Genomic DNA, 18,138 nt, shown 5'->3' with positions numbered 1-18,138 from the left:
TGATTCATCAGAGTTGATATATATTCCAGGTACCAGACCTTTCTGGGGTCGTTATTACAGACATCTTCTGTCTTGCCTGCCTTGTGACTGGAAAATGCCTCAAAGGGGAAAGGAAGCCAAATGTTGGGCTCCTCTCTCCAAAATTCCCTTTTCTCAGGGAATTCGGTCTAAGACCTCAGTGTCTGGGCAGCTCTTTGATGACTCCCGAGCTCATGAGTGTGTGTGCATGAGGTTTCATCCGGACTTCCTGCTAGCTTTCTGCATCAGCAGGGTTGGTCTAATATAAGCGGTTCATTGATCTCCAGCAGCATGACGTCAGGAACGAGACTTGGTTTGGGGCCTTTCAAAGGGAATCTGTAGCACAGAGAAGCACACCCAGCCGAGGGAAACACCGTTCCTGGGCTGGGGCTGGAGGAGGTGGGGCTGGGATGAAGGGAGGATGAGAAATGCCTTGTGGCCTTCTTGTCCCTGGGGGTGAGGATGAAGTAAATCAGAGAAAAGCTTGGGGATCCCAAAGATTAAGCCCACAGAAACTTTGGGAAGCCCCCATCCTGTGGAGCAGTGAATTAAAAAACAAAACAAAACAAAAAAAGGAAAAGCCAGTGTTCGACCAAGAGCCAGGGGACCGCTCTCAAGTCCTTTATGCCTGGTGGCCCCAAGTGCTGTGGGAGGGGGGCTCCCCAAACCTGTCTGTCCCTCAGAGCAAGTCCTGGAGCTCAGCTGAAGATGGCCCCACAGACAGGAAGGGTCCTCCCAGTTGAGGTAAGACGGACTCCGGCTGTGGAGTCTGATTGCTGGGAGGGACTGGTGATGACAGTGTTTGCAACAAAGACCAAGGTCGATGCCCAGGTCCAGGCAAGATGGGCTCAGGGAGACTGGGGCAAGTGTGCCCGCCAGACACCCCTCACACAGGCTGGCTTCGCCCTGCTTCCTAGGACCACGCTGCCACACCCAGCCTCCTCCTAGGAGAGGAGAAGAAAAGGGACAGGGAATTGGGGAAAACCCTGAACTGACTAAATAAATATCTGAAAGAGATCGTTTTTAAACCAGAAGGGACTGAGTTGCTCTAGGGGTGAGATTTATTATTCCACTACTGTTATGGTTCAACTCACATCTCCTTAAAAGACATGTTGAAGGCCCGGTCCCTGTAAGTGTGACCAGATTTAGAAAGCAGGTCTTTGCAGGTGAAATTAAGATCAGACGAGGTCATTGGGGTGGGCCGTAATCCAACATGACCCGTGTCCCTCTCAGAAGAGATGCAGACTCAGAGGGAGACGCCAGGTGACAATGGAGGCAGAGATGGGAGTGATGGGCCCACAAGCTGAGGAACTCCAAGGATCACAGGAACCACCAGAAACTTCGAGAAAGGCGGGGAACAGCTTCTCCCCTCTTCACGGAGATTGTGGCCCTGCTGATGCCGACTTCAGGCTGCCAGCCTCCAGAACTAAGAGGCAATACATTTCTGTTTTTTAAAGCCGTCTGGTTTGTGGACTTTTTTAAAAATTTATTTTAATGGCAGCCCCAGCAAACCAGTACACTTCTAACTGGGAATGGGGGCTGGTGAATTAGGTTGAGTCCAATTATGTGTAAAAGGAAAGACAATTAGATTTCCATACTTGTCCCCTTACTTGATCTGAAAGGCAGGCATTGAGCCTGGATTCTATTCCTTATAAGGGTCACCTTTTCTGTTGCCTCTGGGTCTGGGCGACCCTCTGTGCCTGGTGTGCGAGTCCGGCTGTCTCCCCGGAGGAATTCCCAGTTAACACGGCGCCCATGGCCTCCGGCACCTCAGTACACACGGCTTGCCACAGCTTGCCTGGAGGCCTTTGCTTGTTCCGGGAAGTCAGCCGGAACAGAATTTACAGCAACTGAGGAAAGAGATACAGTTTACAACTAAGTGTACTTCACAGTAAAAAAAAATAGCTCAGGTCAAAGTCTCCCCAGGAAGGGAGTTCGTGAAATTACACTGTGTAGTGACGGTATTTTCTCGCACACGTGTGCACCTCTGGGGTCGATCCGCTGAGCTGATTGAAGGGCTCCGAGGAGTCTCCCCAGGTAACTTGCCCCATTGCTCACACGAGAGTCTGAGACCCATCATGTGTCATCAGTCCTTTGGTTCTCACAGGCATCATCAGTTTTACAATTAAAGCACAAGCATCTCCCGAGAAAGTTCACAGCTGAAGCTCTTAGCAAGAGCCCACAGCTGCTTCTTGTGTGATGTCGGTCCTGAGACCCGGGGAGAGATGGGGGCGCAGCAAGGAAGGCTATGGCCAGCTTCCCAGTTTAGCTGAGGGCGAGGTCAGCATCATCGCCGACAGCCAGTATTCAGTGAACATCCGTGGAGCTCAGTTGTCAGACGATGACAATGAACTTGGAAAGCTTGAACTCTGTCCCCAAAATGGAAAGGAGGGCGTTAATAAAGCCGAGAATCCAGTCTTCCCTAGCAGACTGGTGGTCAGGTCCACCCACTCTGGGTCAGCTGGTCACTAGACCTGCGACCATGGCGGGTTGTGTATTCTTTCTAAGCCCCGGGTTAGTCCTCATCTGTGAAATGGGATAATAATGTTACCCACCTCATTAAGTGGTTACAAGATGCAAGTGAAATGAAGTGATCCCAGCTCTGGGCATGGAGTAAACACTCAAGAAATGTTAGTATATCATTAATCTTTGAATTCTCTCTCCCCAGGTTAGTGGACAGTTGGGTTTCTTCATAGAGGGCTGGTTTTGTGCTAAAATCGTCTGGGTTCTTACACAGTGTCCAGGGCTGTGTGACTATAAATTCAGATATCAGTCTATCAAAGGGCAGTAAAGACCCCTACACTGGGCAGCGACCACACGGTGCCACGTACTGTGTATTTTTCATGTTTGAGACTAAGCTGGAGTAAAAGAAAGCATCGGGATAAAACAAACCCCACAATTGTTTCTAGCTTGTAAAACACTAAGGCAGTGCTTACTGTGTGCTTTACAAATATAAGCTCATTATTAAATGAGCTTTACCCATACGATTCTGTTGGGTAAAATCTATCATTCTCCCCATTTTACACAGGAGACATTGGAGACACTGAGGCGTAAGTCATGTCCTGAGGTCACCAGGACAGTGTAAGAACTGGAAGCTGGTTTGAACCAGACAGTCTTGACTCCAATAGGTCTGTTAACTCTTATGCTGTGCTGTGAGCAACACACACACACACACACACACACACACACACACACACCCCTTCCATTATGTCATATCTGCTTTCCTTGAAAATGTGTGCTGGTCAGAGCTTTATAATTACTTCTTTTTTATGGAGGGGGAGGTAATTAGGTTTATTTTTTATTTAAAAATTTTTTTCCTATGCAGGTACTGGGGATTGAACTCAGGACCTCATGCATGCTAAGTATGCACTCTACCACTGAGCTATACCCTCCCCCCAACCACAGACATTTCTCGGGGGGAGGGTAACCCCACCTGGGATGATAGAGGGTGATATGGCCAAAAAAGGAAGGGAACTGGGTTTTGAAGAAAAAGGAGCCTCTGCTACTGTGTAACATCTCCCGGGGGCAGAGCGTGAGGGCAGGACACGGCATCTCTAACGAGTTCTGAGAGCTTCCCTTATCTCTACCCGCAGAGGAGACAGCCGACCAGCAAGAGACAGTGAGGAGGAGTTATCAACCACCAGCTTTTGATGAAAGAGGAGAAGAGGAGAAAGGAAGATCTTCCAAATCCAGTTATGTCAAACATGGTCACAGAAGAATCTTATGGGACAGATAGAAAAAAAAAAATAGAGAAGATTCCTGCCCCATGAGGGCAAAGCATCCCGTTGCCACATCACTGAACAAAGCTTTGCAAGGTGTGTGTGCACAGCAGGAGCTGCACACAGCTCGGCAGAGGACAGAGATGAGCCACTCGTGGAGCAGAGCCGGGGTGCCTGTGATGTTCCAAGTCCAGAGCCGGTTACCAGGACACCCCCTCACTGCCCCTCCCCTACCAAAGTGTGCTGTCTAGTTAGGGAAGGGGCACTGGGGAAGGAGCGATCGTCCTGATGCTCTGGAAGCACAGAGCAGCTTCCACCCAGGCAGACGCCACTGTGGCCGGGTCCAGGCTGTTGCTGCAACGGTTTGAGCAGAACAGATGGAAATGGTGGTCGAGACAGGAGAGGTTAGGAAATGCACTAGGAGGTGACAAGGCGAAGACTGGAGACCAAATGGTTGTGGGAATGAAGGGCAGGAGAGGTCAAAGGCGGCTCCCAGTGGCTTGGGACACAGGGATGTGGCTGACTGAGGTAGGAGGTGGGCTTGAGGAGGAGAAGGTCTGAGGAGGCACCATGATGGCAAGATGGATGTGGCCAGAGACCGCCCTCCAGGGCGGGGGGAGTCAGGCTAGTGCAGAATCATTCTCTCTGGACTTTTTTTTTTTTGTCTTCCCCCACGAGTAAGTGTTTTAGTACTGATGAATCTGTGTCAGATTGGAAATGAGATAGGAACAAAAATGTAACTTTCTGTGTGGGTGGCATGTGGGAAAGAGGCTGGGGAGCAGTGGGGGCTCTGAGACTTAGTGCTTGTTCGTTGGCTTATTTCCAGCAGGAGTTGGTAGACGGATGAGCTAACGGCAGGTCTTCACCACTGCCCATCAATCACCCCTCTGTTCCCCTTGCCCTTGGGACAATGCCGGGGAGACACTAGCGTTCCTCCAGTACTTTCTCAGGACGGCTGGTTTCTCATTACCTCATCGCAGAGAAGAGAAGATGGGTTTCTCAACCACTTCCTTCTGCAGTTGGTAAAACTGGAATGCCCTCAGGTTTCTGTGCGAGCAGGTAGCTACAGGAGCCCTGATGGTAAAACAGAGTCATCCAGGGTGGGTGCATCTCTCAGTTACATTCTGGGTCCAGGTGGGACTCGGCGCCGATGAATAATATCCTCTTGTTGTAGAAAATTGTCCTTGGACAAAGACATTTTCAAAAACACATGACAAATGGTGTCCATCTATTTCAAAGGACCCAAGGTTGCTTTATAAATGCTCTTGTGGCCTCGCGGGCTAGGAGTATATATTTGCAGATGATAAAGACAGTCTTTGAGGCGAGAGGGAAACAGAGCAGCCCTGCACCCAGCTTCTGCTTCGTCTCCTCCTCTCAGGGCTGTGTATGTAAAACCAGCTTGTCTGCACCGGGGAATTCCACCAGGGAACGTGAGTTTGCTGAGACTTTCATTCCAACGACATGGAATAATAATAAAATATGCAAACAGAGTTTCCCATCCCTTCTTGGGAGAGAAGGACGGAGGTGGGGGAGAGGAATGAAGCTGATTATTCCAGAGGCATAAAGAGTTGACAACAACTCTGGTTTTTTCTTTTTTCTTTTCGTTTAAAAAATGGTAAAACATAAATATTTTTAAAACCCTTTACACAATAGCAGGGAAAAATTGTGGGCAGAAAGTTTTTTTTAATTGAAGTACAGTTACAGTATGTCAGTTTCTGGAGTACAGCACAGTGTCCCAGTCACACATATACATACATACACCATTTTTCATTAAAGGTTACTACAAGATATTGAATGTAGTTCCCTGTGCTATACAGAAAAAATTTGTTTTTTAATCTATTTTTATATATAGTAGTTAATATCTACAAATCTCCAACTCCCACATTTATCCCTCCTACCCCCTTTCCCCCTGGTAACCATAGATTGTTTATTATGTCTGCATGGAAAGATTTCATTAATCCTGTAACTTTGGGGAACCACTGCAGATGTTGATGGTAGATTTAAAATCTAGAAGAGAAAATTTCAATGTCAAAATGATTTAAAAAAAATGTTTATGGAGACCTGTTCTTTACAGTGTAAAGATACAAATCTCACCTCTTATAGAAAGGTTATATATAGTCCTATAGAAAACTACGTGTACTTTAAAAGCCTAGAGTGTGAATTTTAAAGTGTGTGGCTCATTTAAACTTTCTAATGAGAAAGTTTGGGTGAAAAAAATGAACAGTAGCCACAAGGTCAAGTTATTATTGCTCTAACTTAAGACAATAGATTTACTGATATATCTGTTAATTCAGTGAGTATTTCTATTATGTGCTAGACACAAAGTTTAAAAAAGCAGATTTTTTTCTGTGTGACACTTTCTCCATTTCACTAAAGTTTGTAAAGTCCTTTTTAAAAATTGCAATAATATAGGGCTGTTAAAAGAATCAAGTAAGTCTACTTGTATTACATCAAATATATTTATTCCATATATATATAAATACATGATATATATGACACATTTGATGAATACTTACTAAAATTGTTATAGCATACCCTAAGACTTTCTTTTCTTTTCTCTTACAATACATTGGACTCAGAAGAAATTGGCAAGCATATAAATCTGAGCTCAAGGTCAGGTTTTAGCTCATTTAATACCCCAGCTTTGAAACTGAAACCCACAAATTACACATCATCACCAAATTATAACTTTTAAAAAGAGGCACATAACGGTTCGTGGGACTTCCTCACACTACACACCAGCACACCTACACAGATTTCACTTTCGAGGAGAAAGCTGCTCCTTCTAATATCCTGGAGGGAATTTGTTCCCTAGGTAGTTCGATTTCAAAATTCACTTCCCGTGTAACCATCTTTTCTATACACCAGATGGCTCCATGCCAACAACCCTCAACTTCAGATGTGGCTTAAATTGTCTTTGTCCACGAGCAGAAGTTGATCTGTTTTCCTCCCTTCTGACCCACTTAGAACTGTGACATCCAAAGCCCAAACCCCAAACCCCAGTCCTTTCAATAATACTAATAAGCAGCCAGTTAGGAAGCCTGTGCTGGTGACAGCAGTGCTCAGCCAACATCGTGAACAGGGTTGGGAGGAAGTGCGAGGAATTCAGGGAGAGTCCAACCAGAGAAACTGCGACCCAATTCCAAGTCCAAGTTTAATGGGACGAGGGAATTGAAAAAGTGGAGCTCAGGGCCATAAAGGGAAATGAGAGAAAAGGCATGCTCATATTTTGTAAGTTTTGCATTTCACAAAAAGTTTATGGGTTCAACAAACACATTTCCTAGGTTGAGGGCTCCAGCGAAAATGGATGCCGGCCATGTAACCAGCTGGCAAGCAAGAACTGACTGGACATCTTTAAGGTATATAAGCATTATACTAGGCACTTTATTTTGATACAGAAAATATTAACTTTTACATTTTCTGATATGTTTATCAGACTAACTTTGTTTATAAATTATAACAAATAAAACAAACTTAACATAAGTTTTATCAACTTAGAACCATCAATGTCATGGGCATTTTTTTTTAAGGCTGTATCTTTTGAGGGTGAAGTCCAAGGTTAAAAGTCTTTCACTGGGTCTTGGAGGGTGTCTGCATCTGGGTTACACAGGAGCCAGACCAGCAGATTGGCAACCTGGGCTGATCCACCCAAAACTCGTACACAAATATAAGAGTAGCAGGCTTTCCAGGGAGCACTGAACACCTCTATCTCCTCTTCGGAGATGCCCAGAGATGCTTCCCAGCTCAGGGATCGAGTCGAGGCATCAGCTCTGGCTAAGAGAGATTCTCTATGGGATTAAACCAGGTTTTTAGATCTGGAATCTTGAGCAATCTTCTAAACAAACATAGACCTTTTATCATGGGGTAGTAATCCTACCAGGCGACCTTTTGTCTTTCATTTTTCTTTCAAGGATTTATCAGTTAGACTCTAGTAACTTGTCAGCGGAAAGGAAAACTGATCAAATGAATCCAAGAGATAGAACAATCTGTCACCCGTGTGAGCAGGTGAACGCCCCCCCGCCCCACCCCACCTGGCAACGACACATCACACACACACATGTGACTGGTTTGAAGGCAGTGCAGGGTGGATCTCGATTTTGGGGTTCAACGCAGCTTTTCGGAATTGTTATCAGTCCCACCGCCTTCTTTCTTTCAGGAGTTTGAAAACGCCATGAAGTGACACGTGTGGGCTCCTCAACAGCTGAAAGACCCTTTTGTGTTCAGCTAAGTGACCTTCAGAAAGGAGAGGTGCAGCCTTCCTCTGGACATCTCCACTTCTCCCAAGTTAGCCTGGCCTGCTGGTGAGCTGCCTGCCTGTGCCGGGAGCCGCGTGGTCCCTGCCTGTCTCCTGAATCTCGGGGCGCTGGGAGGGAGGCTGCCGAGCCTGCGAACGTCCGGAGCGGGAAGTCACAGGGAAGCACTTAGTGGGAGGAACCATCGCTGGACTCCTCGTGCTCACCCACAAACAGGCTGTAAAAGTGAATTTGAGCTCTGTGGAGTGGCATTGCCACTGCGTGTGTGTGTGTGTGTGTGTGTGTGTGTAATGTCACTTCTGTGACCGGCGGCGCCCAGGCGGAGACAGAGTTTACTTGGCAAAAAGATTCTCTTCCTTCAGGTACTGGGAAAGAGTGAAAAGAGAGCAAAAAAACCAACTTCCAAAACAAGCAAACAAAACAAAACCCTCCAAAGCTAGAAAGGCAGCTTAAGAAGGCACCTTTCGACGTAGGACACAGGGCAAGGATGACTTGTTTGTTTGTTTGTTTTTTTAAGGATGACTTGTTTGTTGAAACCATCGACTCAGTGTCCTGCTAACAGAAAGTCCAAGAAAATACTGCCCAGGACTAGAAAGATTGAGAAGTGGGCTGAATCCTTACTTCAAGGAGTCTGAGTAATTGAAGTAGGAAGATTCTGCAAGAGACTATGACCAAATGGTTATTTCTCAGGAGTGGGGTGACAGTTAATATGATTTTTTAACTTTTTAGGAAATAATAGGGTGCTGTAGTTGAAGACGTTTGGTGGCTGTGAAGTGAGTGGATGGTGAGGACAGTGGGGCTGCCTTTTTAAAATCAGGTTGTTCTTGTCTTTACCAGGGGTGGACATTTGAATTCATCTTTGGGAGTAGATTTGCTTTAATTGCACCTTGGATTCTTCTACAGGAAAGCTGACTCCTGCTTTATAACGAAGTTGACCCCGCATAACTTCCCCATAACTTCCCCATCGCCCTGAGCGCCCTGGCTTTTCCCTCTGGGGTTTTCTTTGCCGATCTGACCCCACCTGGTGAGAGTTCTGTCTCCTTCCAGTCTTCCCCGCAGGCGTTTCAGCCAGGCCCAGGGCTAGACTTTATTTCTCCGCACCACTTACGTCTCAGTGCACATCTCCAGGTCCAAACTCTGTTCTGAATGCTAGTCCTGTATATTCTCCGCATACCCTTCCCAAATATACCCTCCAGTCTCTCCTCCCCACCCCCACTCAGCTCAGCTGGGGCTTAAAACCTTTCAGAGGGTTCTCATTGTTCTAAGGATAAAATCCAGAATTCTTAACATGCCTACAAGAGCATGCATGACTGCTTCTTGGCATCTTTGGCCTCATTCCCTGTTGCTCTGTCCTTACTCCCTTCCCTTCGGATGGACCCAGCTCCGTCCACATCAGAGCTTCAAAGTCACCACTCCCCTTACTGAGAATGATCCAACTCAAGCCAGCCTTCAGAGCACAGCTAAAATGCTGCTTTCTCCAGTAAGCCCTGTCTGATCCCTTGGAGCTGGGTTCACTCTCTTTCTTACATGCTGCACATCTTTAGCAGAGACATAAAAAGGACTATTTGTGAAATTTGTTGACTACCTATCACCCTCCCTCCGACTGTAACAATTACGCAGATTATATCCCTGCTGCCCCCGACAGTGCCAGGTGCGGAGCGAAGTCTCCGTGAACAGATGGGTGAGCGAATGAGTTAAGGTTTCCAGCACTCAGTTTCTCTTTCTGACTTGGTGTGAAGGTTCATCTTTACTGTAGACCAAGATGCACCTCTGCAGATGATTTTTTATCTAATAGAGTGGGACTAAGACTGAGGGTGTGGAGAAGCTTTTTCTCTCTCTCTCTCATAGGCCCTGATGGCGTTGCAGCCTGGACTCTGGTGGCGGGGTGGGGGACATGCTGGTTCCCTGGATGGGGCTTGGGCGAAGGAGAGAGAGGCCCTGGGTGGCTTCATGTCTTTGGGACTATTATTTGTTTTTCACTTTTTTTCTTTACCCCTTCTGTAATTCCCTTCTGTTTCCCCAAGACTTCTGTTAAATTCTGTGACCCTCCCCTTGGGCATAGCTCTGCTGAGAAACTAGGCAAGGAAGACACCGTGCCTTCCCCTGGAGGCAAAGCTGTAGGAGGAAAAGCTAAGAGACAACTTGCAGCAGGGGGCGTGGGAGTCAGAGCACAAGCCAGCCAAGGGAAGAAGGGCCAGCAGGGCGATTGGTGGAAATGATAGGATTCGTCTGGAATGTGCAGGCATCTTTTGGGAGGGGAAACCGGACTATGCCCAGACTCTCTGAGGTTACACAGTGTGCCAGTCACTGCCTCATCGCCTGTCAGCTCCAAATTCATCCTTTTTGCCTTCTCTGGAAAGAGGGATCTGGGCCTTTCATATAATTTCCTTTGCCAGCTGGCTTGTTAAACTTCATCAGCACCGGGTGTGGGGGAGGCATGGCAGGAGGACGGACTTCTGCCTGCCGGTTGCCCTTCTCTTGCTTGCTGCCTCCTGCATTTGGGGCAGTTTCTCCTGCACTAGGATCCTGCAGTGCAGGGCAGCCAGTAGCGGCCCCCAGCTTTTTCTGGTATCTCGCTGTTCGGGTGGTTTTGCAATGAGGTGCTTCCATGAGACACCTCCCTGTGAACAGCTTTCCCCCACCCTAGAAGGTAGATTATCAGCAAATTTCAGACAGTTGATTTCCAGCAAGTTCCACTGGCATGATACCACAGTGACTTCTCTGCCTCTTAGTGAGCCACAGCCATGCCCTCCCCAGTAGGGTCTGGGTCTCAGCCTGGGGTAGGGCAAGGCTCATCCCCAGGTGCTCGCTCTCAGCCCCAGGGTAGTGGCTGCTTTTAAAGATTTTATATCTGCTTTTCCTGTTTTCTTTTGAGTTCTCTTTACTTCTTGTCAATCCCTCATTGCTCCAGATTCTGTTATAGTTAATGGTTCTTTTTTTTTTAAATTTTATTTTTTATTAAAGTATAGTTGATTTACAATGTGAGTTTCAGGTGTACAGCAAAGCGATTCAGTTTCCATTACAGCTTATTACAAGAAACTGAATATAGTTCCTTGTGCTACACAGTAAGTCCTTGTTGTTTATCTATTTCATATATAATAATGTGTGTCTGTTAATCTCCAACCCCTAATTTATTCTTCCCCTCCCTTTCCCCTTTGGTAACCATAGTTTGTTTTCTATGTCCATGAGTCTATTTGTTTGCAAATAAAATTTCTATTTTTTTAAGATTCCACATATAAGTGATATCATATGATATTTATCTTTCTGTCTGACTTCACTTAATATGCTAATCTCTAGGTCCATCCATGTTGCTGCAAATGGCATTATTTCATTCTTTGTTGTGGCTGAGGAATATTCCATTGTGTATATATACCACAACTTCTTTATCCAGTCACCTGTAAATGGGCATTCAGGTTGTTTCCATGTCTTGGCTATTGTAAATAGTGCTGCTATGAATGTTGGGGCACATGTGTCTTTTTGAGTTATTGTTTTCTCTGAATAGTTCTTTATATTAAACATTTACTGTTTAATTGCTGTGTGGTTTCTCTCCTGACTGGACTCAGATTTACTGATACACATTGGATGGGGGCTTAGACTTGTCTATCAAGGGGAGGTGTCCCAAGAAGCCTGGGGGAATAGAGAGACATTTGGGTTCTATGTATTTTCCCAAGTTTGTGCAATGAACATATTACTTGTATTATCAGAAAAAAAATTTTTGAAATAGTGAAAAAACATAATACATGTGGCCAAGGTGAAGAAATATACAAAAAAGACCACAGGATAGGAGGTCTGTGCTAAGGAGAAAAAGCTCCTTCGAGGAGGTGATGCTTGAGTAGAGAACTGGAGAGTGAGTGGAGGGGGAGGCATTTATTTCCCCAGGCAGAGCCATCTGTGCCCAAACTGGGACAGCACCAGGGAGAGCCTGTGGGGCAGAAAGGGGTCAGTGTGGACACAGACTGCAGCAGCAGAAAGTAGACAGCCAGGTCTGTCTGAACACAGCAGATCTTTGGGGCGTCACTTAAAAACTGCAGGTGTGTGTGGGAAAGTTGATTCGATTTGTCTTTAGATCATCACCAGCTGTGAGGATTCGTTGAAAACCTCAAACCATTTCCAGCTTTCTCGGAGCTGGACGGACTGAGAGCCCTGGGTTTGTGCCCAAGGCCACACTTCCCTGAAGGCAGCTCCCAGGTAAGGACCGAGAGACACAGATACTAAGGCAGGTGGGCTCCAAGGAGTCCTGGGCCACCAGTGGTGGGTAACTTTGGATGCAGGACTCACCCATGATCTTCCTTAGGCTGCAGGGAGGTTAGGAGGACGGCATCCCTCCGTCCTTCAGTGGGGCCAGACTCCATGAGGCCTGGCTCTCCGTGGCCCCTCTCACTTAATCCCACCGCCATTTCCCTAAGAAAATCCTTCTATATCTAGTCCTGTCTTGATGCCTGCTTCTTGGAAGACCCACACTGGCACATGGACTGCATCTTCCTCCTTCCCTCTCCTCTCCAGGGCCAGCCTTTGTAAAGGCAAGGACAGCGACTGTGGGAACACAGCCTTCCCTCCTGCTTCTTCCGAGCGTCCTCCGCGTTCCCATCATCCCGGCCCGCTGGATTACTCAGGTTTCTCTAATAAACCCTGTAGCTGCCATCCGGAAAGTCCGAATTCTCCTGAACTCTCCGTCTCCACTCGAGTGCCACCTCCATCATTCTCTTCTCAGGAAGGTTGGGAGATGAGCAGTCTCTCCTGCCCACTTGAGGCTTCAGATTCCGCCTGCTTCTATCCTGAGTGGTACCCGGTTCAACGTCTTCTCCACTTTCAGCTCTTTGGGGAAGGAATTGGATCTTAAGCATCGCATCCACGATGGCAGGCAGAGCGCCTAGCTCCCGGTAGGCGCCTACTGGAAGCTCGCTGAGTTCTCGGTGATCTTTAGTTGGGACGTCCTGGAGAGAAAGCGCAGGAGGCGACGGTGGCGGCAGCAGGCGGGAGCGCGGGCCGTCCTGGGAGCGGAGCGGGCGGGGGTCGGGGGCCTGGCTCGGTGGGCGCGGCGGGGGATTGGCGCGGGCCAGAGCGGGTGGGGGCGCTTCTGAAGGGGGATGGGGGATGGGTGGGGTGGGGGTGGGGTGGGCTGGGCTGGGCTGGGCTGGGCGGCGGGGGCGGGGAGAAGGCGGGCCGAGCGGGTCGGGAGGAAGGTGTGGCCGCTCTCGCCGCCACAAGCGCCGCTCCCGGGGCGAAACGCAGCCGCGACTGCCGGAGGCTCAGCGCTCGCAGGGGGACGACTGACCCCGGCAACTTCTCCAACTCGGCCCGCGCCGCCCCACGTGCCCCGGGGACCCCGCGCTGGGGGCGCTGCGGGAACGGCCGTGTCGCCGGCCGGGGCCCCGGGCGGGTGCCGGGCGCTCCACCCAGGTAAGAGCGGGCGGCGGGGGCGAGGCCAGACGCCGGCCTTGGCTAGGGGCGGGCGGCCCGCCTTCTCCACTTCGTTCCTCGTGTCCTCCTCCACCTCGTTCCTCGTGCCCTCCTCCACCTTTCCCGGGCGGTGAGCTGAGGGTCCCGGCCTCGATGGCCGAGGGGGCACAGCCCGGCGCACGGTAGCAGCGCCCTGGCGCGTCCTGTCCCCCCGCGCTGCCTGGCCTGGCGGAGGAAACCCAGAACACTGGCCCTCGCGGTGCCCCGGTGCCCGGCCAGCTCCCCCCACCCCAGCCCGGGCCCCACGTTAGTGCGTCCGCGCCCCGAGCCCGGCCTCGTGGGTGCGGCAGCCAAGCGCCCGGGAAGGTGCCGGGAGGGTGGCCCCCGCGCCCGCGCCTCCGCTCGCCAAGCCGAGGGGACCCCCAGCCCCAGGCCGCCGAGCTGGGAGGGGACAGCCGTCCCGCTGCCCCCCCACCCCGCTGCCTCCCCGCCAGGCTGTGCTTCGAGGGGCCCAGGTGCCAAGTTTCGGGGAAAGCCGACACGTCGTGTCGCAAACGGATCATATTTACCAAAAACAGTTTAGGAAGAAAAGAGGCCATTCTTCCAACAATTGACGGCGGCAGCCGCCGTAAAGGTACGGGAGTACGATGGCACCGGGGACTTTATCTTTTAAGAAATGGTGAAACTTAGTCTGGTGAGCTTCCATGCCTCTTTTTACTTTTTGAAATAGAAATATAGGATCAGTTTACTTATTTGGAGGAAGGGAGGGGAGGCTGCTTGGTCCTGAAGATAATTTCATTCGCGTTTCCTCCGCGGTGGCCCCGAATGAGGCTGCCTGGTGACAGTTGTAAGCAAGGCAGCTGTGGGTCGTGATAAGACCTTTATTCACTACGTGGCCAAGGTTTTGGGGTTCTCCTCTCATACTTGTTCACCCATTCTACCCCCTCCAATGCTGCTGACATCATTATTTGAAGGGCCAGCACCTGGTTATCTCCAAGGCCCTTTCTGATAGGTTTCAGCCAGAGGATCTCTAATAAAGTTTTTAAGATAAGGCTTCTAAGTTTCTTACAGGTGCAGACCATATGCTATAAATACTTCCTAGGCTCTGAATAAAAGTGTCAATTTCTGGTCTTAACATTTGAGCATAACCAATAGAACTTGTGGACATACAGGCTTAAAAACATGTTCTGAAATTCTTTAAGGTTGTCTGTTCTCAAAATGTAGTATCAAGATTGCTGCCCTTCTAAAAGCAAACTTTTTTTCCATCGGATTGTACCTGCTCGTTCTTTAGGGTATCAGAGAGTCCCTAATTACCTTGTGATTTGTGAAGGTAAAAAATAGGGAAAGGTGTAATTGAAGAAGAGTTTCTTGTTTACAGTGGCGAAACAAGCCCCTAATGATCTCAGAAGCAGGTTTCAACACCTTAATTTGCCATATAAAATGCTTGTAATCTGGACCCCGCCTGTCTTTCCAGCCTCATCTCCTGACTCTTCCCTAGGTCTCCCTCCCTCCCCCTTACATACACACACACACACACACTCTCTCTCTCCCCCTCTCTCCCTCTCTCCCTCTCTCCCTCTCTCCCTCTCTCCCTCTCTCCCTCTCTCCCTCTCTCCCCCTCTCCCCCTCTCCCCCTCTCCCCCTCTCCCCCTCTCTCCCTCTCTCCCCCCCTCTCTCTCCCTCTCTCTCCCTCTCTCTCCCTCTCTCTCCCTCTCTCTCCCTCTCTCTCCCTCTCTCTCTCACACACTCACACTCTGTCTGCCAGGCTCATCAAACTCCTTCCAAGTTGTCATTTCCAGACCACTCTCTGGAATGAATGAACATTCTGTTTATACTGTTCCTGCTCCCTCGTCCATCTGTTGATTACCCACCCGTCCTTCACGTGTCAGTCAGATCCCTTCTCCAGCAGGCTCTCCTTCCTCATTATCGCTAGGCAGTTAAGCTCTCTCTTCCCTAGCAGTCAGTGTCTACTAGAATATGATATATATTTTTTACACCTCTGGCTGTGCCACCTTGTCAAATCGTGTAAGTTGTTCACTGCACAAGGTCATCCTCTCCAATGGGCAAGTGGCGGCTGAAATCCAATTTGCACCCCACTTGCCAAGCCCCTGGTGCACTCCTCTGTGCGGGAAGGGGCCACCTTTTCTAGTTTACCCAAAGGCACAGTGTGGGCGAGTGGTGACCCTGCTTCATCCTCTCCCCGTTACTGTCCTCAGCACCCATCACAGAGACTGATGGAACAGTCCAGTTCAGATTCCTTGAATGGGAGAAAAGAAAGCATCGTCTCTGGAGACGTCTAGAACGAAGCAGGAGTTTGGGGGCAGGTGTCTCCTGTAAGTCAGGATACAGGAATGTGCTTCAGTTTGCTCTGTCTTATGTCTGGCTGTTGTAGTGAGTCTTAGAAGTCTTCTTGATTACAGGGGAGAGTCTGGGAGTGTGAGTTCACAGGTGGGCAGCAGAGATGTGTGCCGACACGTGCTGGGCCTCCTCGGCTGATTACCTTTCAAGGCACTAAGGTTTATCCATCTAATCATGATTTGCTGAGAGAGATACAAGACCCTTGAAAGTAAGGCCATCAAGAGCTTTGCTCACATGAACATGTGTTAATAAGCTGTATGAAATGCCATTTTATAAATAAGAACTAAGTCATCCTGAAGTGACACATCACAGAATTATAATAAGAAAGAAAAAAGGGTGTTGAATCTGATTTAGGTTGTCCAATGAGATTAGCATTTAAGATTACAATTTACATGTGAAAAAAATGCAGTTTTTATGTGAGGGGCAATTTGCAAGCTCAGTTGGCTACAAGATTCCTAAAAATCCTCCAAATATGTTTGGAGTTGAAAACTTCTAACAACTTGTGGGGTGATCTGGAGAGATTTTTCAAGCTAAAGTCAATATGTGGTTCATCTCACCAAAATCGTTAAAAATGAGGTATAGAATCATATAATATTAAATGTCAAAAGACCATGACAATTGTATGGAATCCTGAAATCTCTAGGATTTGTAGCATAGAATAGCTTTAAAGATAACATAGGCCAATCTTCCCCTGTTATGGATAAGGAAAGGTAGTCCCAGAGACTTGTCCAAGGTCACAAAGCTTAGCCAGGATGAGCCCTACCTAAGCTTTCCTGGCTCTTAGTTCGTTGCTTTCCTTGTTCAAGAACATATACTTATTCAAGCTTCTGTGTCTTCCATTGTTGGCTTCAGTTGGGAAATCTTGAAAGTATAGACTAGTTATGATATCTCAGAAAGGGAAGGGTCACAGCATCGAACACAATGGCCCCTGCGAGACAGGCAGGTGAGAAATGTTTGCTGAATGAAGGACTGAATGAACAAGCCTGCTGATAACTAACTTATTTAAATTATTCCATATAGCACAAACCAAAGTCCTTTGGAGTCCATTCTAGTGGAATTTGGCCTCTGCATTCGTATTCCTTCAATGCCGTAAAAGTGTCCAATAAACTTGGTAGATGAGATGGGTAGGAATTATTTTTTGCAAAAGAAGCCAGAACTCCTGACAGGCATCAATTAAAACAACCACCACCACCACCACCACCATCACCACCACCAAAAACCTCGGGCTTTGGAATCAGTAGGTCTGTCCACAGACTAGTCTTAATTCTGCAAGCCTTGAATCTCAGCAGCCTTCGTGTCTTCCTGTAACCTCCTAAGTCTCAGAGTTGCTAGAAGGGTCAAATTAGCCTGCATGTGTGAAAGCACTTTGCAAACTTTAGAACTCTGAATAGTAACAAGATAAGAGTTAGAATCTGGCAGGAAGTGCTCCCCTTCTCCCCCGGCAGCAGCGCTGTGCTGGGCTCTCTTTTCATCACCCTGTTTACTGCTCTGAGTAGAGCAGTGAGGAAACCAAAGCCTAAACAACTATCCCCCCATGTCCCGCAGGTGTTTGGGGAGCCCCCGTAATGTATGAAGTATCTCCAGTCTCTGAACAGCAGTAAGAGAACTTGAAGTGGAGAAGAAAAATGACATAAAAAGGAATCACTTCAGCTTTAGGCAGAGGCGGAATCTGCATTTTAGACCAGTCCCTCTTTAGAGCGTGGTGAGTGGATTTAAGGAACCAAGACTGGCAGAAAGATGATCAGTTGTAATGGTGCAGATGGTCCAAGGCAGCAGGAATAGGGTGGTGGGAACACGCAGGGGAAGGAGTCCTGAAATCCCAAGGAGGTGGGATGGACTTGGCAAGTGAGAGTGCGGAGGACAGGGAGCAATATATCGGGTGAAGGATGTTGACTGATCTCAGCAGCACAGAAGGAGAAGGCTGGGGACCTGTGGGGGACCCTCACCCAAGTTCACACAGTTCTGAGGTCCCCCAGCTGACCCCAGCTGAGATTTGACCCCAGTCTGTCTGATTCAACATTTCCTCCTTTCTCCCAACATGTCTCCACTGTTAGCATGTTTATAACTGTAAATGAATCAAGAATTTTAGTAAGAGCAATGTTGAATTTGAAAGCTTCTATGAGTTAGTTTAGAACTTTAAGAAAGAACAAAAAGTGCCTGATCCGAAGCCCTCCCACAGACTAAGGCCAGTAGACTTAGGCTGGTCCCCAAGCAGGTTCCCTGCCAGGAGCCTGTAACGTATTTCCTATCTCGGATTCGGTCTGCCCTGGGCGCCAGCCCGCTCCTCTCCAGGCATTCCCGCCAGCTGGAAATTAATCTGCTTTGTTTCCATTGAGGAGGTTTGCAGATTGAGTAACAGAATCTGGACTGCAGCTTTCATTGTGTTTTTG

At 48.3% G+C, this 18,138-nt stretch overlaps 2 protein-coding genes across 9 annotated transcripts in view; both read left to right on the top strand.

Moving 5' to 3' along the window:
* Nucleotides 1-11,520, top strand: part of SCAF8 (SR-related CTD associated factor 8) — a 200,033-nt gene extending 188,513 nt beyond the window's left edge. For 3 of the 4 annotated variants that reach the window (XR_010381211.1, XR_010381210.1, XR_010381208.1), the window contains one exon: nucleotides 3,612-11,520. The gene's annotated coding sequence lies outside the window, so the exon portion shown is untranslated. The remainder of the gene's footprint in view (nucleotides 1-3,611) is intronic. The other variant, XR_010381209.1, reaches the window with a different exon arrangement.
* Nucleotides 7,916-18,138, top strand: part of TIAM2 (TIAM Rac1 associated GEF 2) — a 216,277-nt gene continuing 206,054 nt past the window's right edge. For 4 of the 5 annotated variants that reach the window (XM_031456597.2, XM_064486539.1, XM_064486537.1 and 1 more), the window contains exon 1: nucleotides 7,916-8,038. The gene's annotated coding sequence lies outside the window, so the exon portion shown is untranslated. Of the gene's footprint in view, nucleotides 8,039-13,204; nucleotides 13,391-18,138 lie in introns of those variants that run through there. The other variant, XM_064486540.1, reaches the window with a different exon arrangement.

The sequence above is a fragment of the Camelus dromedarius genome, chromosome 6 (genome assembly GCF_036321535.1).
Source record: "Camelus dromedarius isolate mCamDro1 chromosome 6, mCamDro1.pat, whole genome shotgun sequence".
NCBI classification, from domain to species: domain Eukaryota; kingdom Metazoa; phylum Chordata; class Mammalia; order Artiodactyla; family Camelidae; genus Camelus; species Camelus dromedarius.
This window is presented reverse-complemented; position numbering and strand designations above follow the sequence as displayed.